The sequence below is a fragment of the Atta colombica genome, unplaced genomic scaffold (assembly GCF_001594045.1).
Source record: "Atta colombica isolate Treedump-2 unplaced genomic scaffold, Acol1.0 scaffold150, whole genome shotgun sequence".
NCBI classification, from domain to species: Eukaryota; Metazoa; Arthropoda; class Insecta; order Hymenoptera; family Formicidae; genus Atta; species Atta colombica.
The window spans coordinates 1,995,932-2,002,407 of NW_017259240.1; the positions used below are offsets into that span (position 1 = coordinate 1,995,932).

The window sequence follows — 6,476 nt, forward strand, 5'->3', positions numbered from 1 at the left end:
TGTATCTATATTTCGTTTACAATGATTACGTTGCATAATGTAGGCACTTGTATGTAAGGTATTGTAATTTGTTTTCACCTAAAAGTACAATACACTTGTCTACATACATAATAAACATTGATAATGACGATTACAATATGATTTTGTGTAATGTAAATATATCTATCCTGAAATCCATTATGAATAGTCCACGCGCCTTGTTAATTCTTTTTCTGCTGTTAATAATCTATTACGTCTGTCTGTTGCAATTGCGAAAAAGGGTTGCGGATGAAGCATCGTGAATACGCGATTTTGATAGCAATCGCGGGCGATGCCGGCTAAGACTTCCCTCATGGCTTTATCAGTGTCTTGCACCGATAGGTATCGGTAACTTGCTTTTCAGATAAGCCATCTTCTGCAGCAAAATGTGAGGATGTTCGAATTCCTGTGAATGATAAAGGTCACCTGTGAAGAGAGAACTCGCGATTTACGATCCACTCTTTTTACGAGAACTATATCCTTCACAACTTAATACATGTCGCGTATAAAACACTTACACAATGTGATAATAAAAATATACACCTCTACTGACGGTTTATATCGCGAAAAAAAAGAAGAAGAAATTATACTCAGTATTTTCAATTGATTGGAAATAATCTTCTAATTTTTTCTTTCTAATTTTACAGATTCATCACATTTGCAAAACAAACTTGGTAAAGTTTATAACATTTAACAATAAAAATGTTTAAAAAATCAGCTAATAAAACAGTCTATCTATTGTTATTGAACTCTTACAAACCTATCCGAAATATAAAAATTTGTCTTATAAAGAACATAATATTTATAATAATTTATAATAATTATTGATAAAACGTGTACTGTTAATAGTAAGAAAATTCCAGTAAAAATAAATATTTTTATTGGAATTATGGTTGAGTTTATTTATTTCATGTATATATATATATATTAATGTATATATTAATGTATATATATATATATATTATGTACAGAGTGTCTGGAAATAATCGCCAAATATTTCATGGGCAAGTAGAGCGGATTAAACTGAGTCGAAAAGTCCTCTACCATTTTGTAAGTTTCCCCAATAGTTAACGAGATATTAATCCTTAAAGATAGCCGAATATGTGCGCGGTAGAGGACTTTTCGATCCGGTCTTTTTTATTTAGTCCGCTCTACTTGCCGCTCTACTGGGGTGGGATCCCAAGTTAAGAAGAAATGAATAGGAAGCGCACGGTTACGAAGCGCGTCGTTATTCGCTGCGAGAAAAGTGATACAGAACGCCCTCCAGAAGCGCGCAATCGAGGAGGGGAATACAAAACGCACAATTTCATTGAGCACGATATGTAAAGCCGAGTAAGGAAGGCTAGAGGGCCTTTTAAGTCCGCCTTCCTTAGAGTCTCACAGGGAGAGTGTGGCAAATCATATCACGTGACCTGTCTCCTCTGATTGGGCACGGGCATCAAAATTCCATAGGCATGGAAGAGATTGGAGAAAACTGGTCACGTGACCCTCGTCCTGATTGGACGTGAGCATTCACGTGATGCAATTTGCCACTCTCTCCCTGTGAGATTCTAAGGAAGGCGGACTCAGAACAGCCCCTTGATTAGAGCGCACTGAATCTGGAGAAAAAAAGAGGTGTGAAACGCCTAACAATAAGTGCGAGACATTATATGGGGAAAGTTATACTTACGTACTTCGCGAACTGAGAGGCGATCACGCTGTGAAATTACGATAACTTTTCAATTTTCGACTTATTACAATTAATTCAAGAACAATTTCTATATTCAAACAACTTTATTATAATTAATAATGAACAATCTTTGGATTAAATCAATTTTTACAACAAGCTTTTTACTGTAATCAACAATGAACAGTCTTTACCCTAAATCGATTCATTCATTTAATCATTACAATTAATTTATGAATTCTTAACAACTTTACACGCATACATTTATAAATATTACTACACACAAGTTATTGTACTGCTCAATATTCTACTTAGGCCCTTTTTCCGGCAATTAGCTTTTTCATATTAATAATATTGATTGTAACAGAGAGAAGTATTATAACATGTAACTTCTTAAAGACATTACATAAATTCATTTGATATTGCATCCATTTATGTATAATAAAAAGTAGTTATTTTAATTTTTATTAATATCAAGATTTTGTAATTAGGCCTTATTCCGCCCATTTCTCAATTATAATTATTTTGCTTTGAACCATAAATTAATTTCATAATTTAGAATGGAAATTTAAAAAATGTGCCACAAGAATGATTCGTAGTTGGATTGATTTTCCAAAATTACAGAAAAAAAGAAAAAGTTTTGTGATTTACTTAAATTCCAATGGTCTACTTTATCCAAGAAAAAATAGACATCGATAAAATCATAAAAAATTGACTCACCACTGAATTGACTTACACTGCGTCCATTACTAGAATACGATCACTATCTATGACGATGAGATCATCATCTTGATGCTTATTAAATTTGTGAAGATCGCTTCCACTCCGCGCAAATCGTCGGTAGTCTTTGAAGAATCGCATTCAGATGAACGAATCCCAGCCAATGGGCTGAGGAAAGTTAGAGAAATGCCAGCTAATTGAATTAAAATCCATCGTTTAATTTAATGAGCTTTATTAAATTCAATCTGCAATTGGCTTTATCATATTGTATCGAGGAAACTGCGTGTATATTCCAGAAAAGTAAGTTGAAAATACTTACTGATATCTTCGAGACGCTTAATACCATTGGGTAGATAGGGCCAGATAGAAGAGTCTTATATGATACATACGTTATAAATAACATATGTATGTATGTAGTTTTATTTTGTCTTTTTTTAATTAAATAATTATTTACATACCTGTAAAAACACCCGAGGGTGTTTCCAAATTTATGGAGGATATTGTATCAAGTCATTGCATTTCCTAGATTTCTTTCCTGGACCAGGTCATCTTCTTCTTCAGTTTTATCTCTTTTAACAGGATCTATATCCTCCGTTTACTTTTCATACTTACAAGAATGTCAATATGCTGAAAATATTGGCGTTCGCTCTCGGATTCTTTACTTTCTTGGTATATACTTTTTCGTCCATGATGACAGCTTTGTCTCATAGGAATTTTTTCTGTAAAAGTATAATGGACCTTCAATACACACGTACTTTAGTGGAAATTAAAAGCGTCTCAAAGCATAAAAAAAATGTAAGCAAAGAGTTTTAACTTCTTAGAAACCTTCATTGATTTCCTTTTGCTATTTCAACATATGAAAATGTAAGCCAATACTGTGATGAACAATGATATTCTCGTGGTGAAAATAAAGATGTGCTGACACCCTTGATATACGATGCCTACGGATGATATTAATTTCCATTCTGCAAATGAATTCTGTAGTATTAATTTTTTTTCTGTAAAATTGTATTTATCTGATCTGAAACGTATAAACAGAGTTTATTTGGATTCGTATTTCTACATTGAGAATTAATAAGTTCTGGCCATTTAAATTTTAAAATTAAGAAATAAATTATAAATGTTTTATAGACAAATTAGATTTAACTACCAAGTAGTTATAAACTCAAATATCAATATTACTAAACATTAAGACGCATTTTAATGGAAAATACATTCTTTTCTTATTTGTATTTGTAAACTTTATTATCATTATTTTAAATATTTATAGTATATATGATAAATATATATGATTATAAATTTTTATTGATAAAATCTAATAAAAACTATTATTTTATTCATAAATAATATCCCCTTTTACTGTTATTATTATCTCAGCGTTTGGGACACGGCAGAATTCTTATTCATAGTTTTTAAATAAACATAATTTTTTTTCTAATTATTATATATTACAAAATTGAACCAAAGAAATTTTGTAATTAAAAATATTTTATAATTAAAGGTAAACTCTATTAAGGTAAATATTGTTATGAAACTTTAAATGCAAAATATTACTTTTGTCCCGATCTGATAAATTTTTCTTAATGATCAATGTACAATCAACAATATGAGAATTACATGCGGAATTAATGTATGCAACGATACTAACTTCCTTGCTTTTTTTATAAGAGCGTTGAATGGATTTTCCCAGGTATACATCTTGATAGCTTGAATTCCACTGATGATCTCGTTTGTAAATCGCACTCTTTCATCAGTTTTGATAGCAATCCTTGATCTCAACTCCGATGATTTTTTGCCCAACCATACTGAGGAATTCCGAAAACAAAATAAATTCCGAAACATGAAATAGGATTAGAAGAAATTTTCAACTAGGATTCTCCAAATAGGATATTAATTAAACAGTGTACATGTGTTGATTAGAGGAAAAAGATTTATTAATTATAAATTTAACAATAAATTTAGCAATTTGGATATGTAATGAAAATTTAGAAAATTGAAAACGAAATTTAAAAATTTTTGATAATTAAGAGAGTTTAAATTTAGAAACTTAATTTACAAAAAAAAATTTAGAAATAATAAAATCTTAATATTTCAGATCAAAGTTAACTTGAAATTAATTATTTATAAATTATTATTCATTAATCTGTTGTTATGCATTAAAATAAATTATTTGCTGCAAGATGTTATTTATTAAAATCTATTATCAATTAATTTATATTTATCAAAATTAATTGAAAATCAAAATTTCAAAATTGACAACTGAAATAAAGCAAAATGATAATTGTCAGTAGAATTACTTCTTATTTAAATGTTTTTACCTTTACAGAAGACACACATATGTATATATATAACAAGTTATTTTTAACTTGATTCCCCGATTACTTTCATTACTACAAACGATCATAGCTTTCTTTACCTTGTAAAGGGATGAACATTAGCAGAGCAGCGATACCGATGATAGACGATACTTCAATGTCGATTACGTAGTACATTACGTACGTGAGAATAATGGTCTCCAAAGATCCGAGCCACAGAGAATGGAGAAATACGAGGTAGACCTCGAATCTGTTGATATCGTTAGATAACAAATTGATTATCTGGCTGATTGTCTCGCTCAGCGCGGTTTTGGTCATCTTCAATATTTTGCGATTGAAAAAAAAACATTACGCGTTACTTGTTACAAGTAACACGAGTAAAAAAATAACGTTACAAATTAATGGAAAAAGAAGTTATTTTTTCAATAACGACTTTTTCAATCTGTTACAAGTAACGATTAATTTTTCTAACTCTGATGTTACCATTATTGTCATAAAAAATTTACAAATCGTTATCAAATCGTTATTATAACAAGATAACGATTAACAAAGTAACGGCGTTACAAGTAACGCGTTACTGCCCCTGGAAATTTTTAAATAAGAAATGAAGGGCTACCTGATCGCGATCTCTGCAAAGATCGCACAAATCCCATATAGTATAATCTTGAGGCCAAAACATTTCATAAGAACTTTCATCAAATTGGGCTGCTTGATCTTCTTCTGTGATCCGCTCTTCGCGACCTTCTTCAGTCGACACTAGTATGTCTCACATTTCTTCTCCCAGGCCTTTGCCAATTTGTCACCAAAAACGTCACTTGTATGCTCCTTAAGAGGTGTGTACAAATCAATTACTTCAAGATCTCGATGGTAACCCATTCAGAAAGTACGTAAGATCCAACTGTGGAAAAGAAAAGCAAAACATTTTACTCGCACGAACCATTTACAATTCATCCAATTCTTGATTTATGCTTGTTTCATTGAGATATTAATTTTTCAAGATACTTTAAATAGTATCTCACATAAATGATTTGATGTTCCTCGATCTGAATCGATCCAAGATGATCAAAGTTAAGTTGAAATCAATTATTTCTAAATTGTATTCATTAAAATCTGTATTATGCTTTAAGATAAATTATTTGCTGCAAGATGTTATTTATTAAAATCTACTATCAATTAATATTTATATATTATTTATAGATTCATATCTGATCAAATTCATAATCCGGGCTCATCTAACTCACTTATTATCATCCGAGATTTGATCTATTAATATATATAATACAATTGTATCAAAATGTATCTATTTATTTTTTAACTGCTATTTGTCTATTTATTATGACGATTGTTATAAAAAATAATTACTCTATAAAAGTGTATTGTAATCGAAGCGCAAAATAACTGATCCCTTTACACTTTAATTAAACATTTTATACATTCATGATATAAAGATTTATCGAATAAAAAATACACTGTTCAAAGTATAAAATTTGATAGATCGACAAAAATGTAAAATGTTCATACTTACGAGAATTTCAAGACAGATGTTAGCGTCTGCTGAAGATGTTAGCATCCGATTCTTCATTTTTTCAACATTTTTTACACTTTTCCATCCATGACGGCGTTGTCTGCAAAGGTATAATTAAATTTGAATGCTTACGTATACACGCTGCGATTACGTTTAACAATGCATCATCGGAAAAAATCTGTATCTAGACAAAAGACAGTATATATATATATATATATATATACTCTCTAAA

At 30.2% G+C, this 6,476-nt stretch overlaps 1 pseudogene; it reads right to left on the reverse strand.

Annotated features, from left to right (window-relative positions):
* Nucleotides 1-4,794: 4,794 nt before the first annotated feature.
* LOC108685286 overlaps nucleotides 4,795-6,476 on the reverse strand; it is a 5,541-nt pseudogene continuing 3,859 nt past the window's right edge.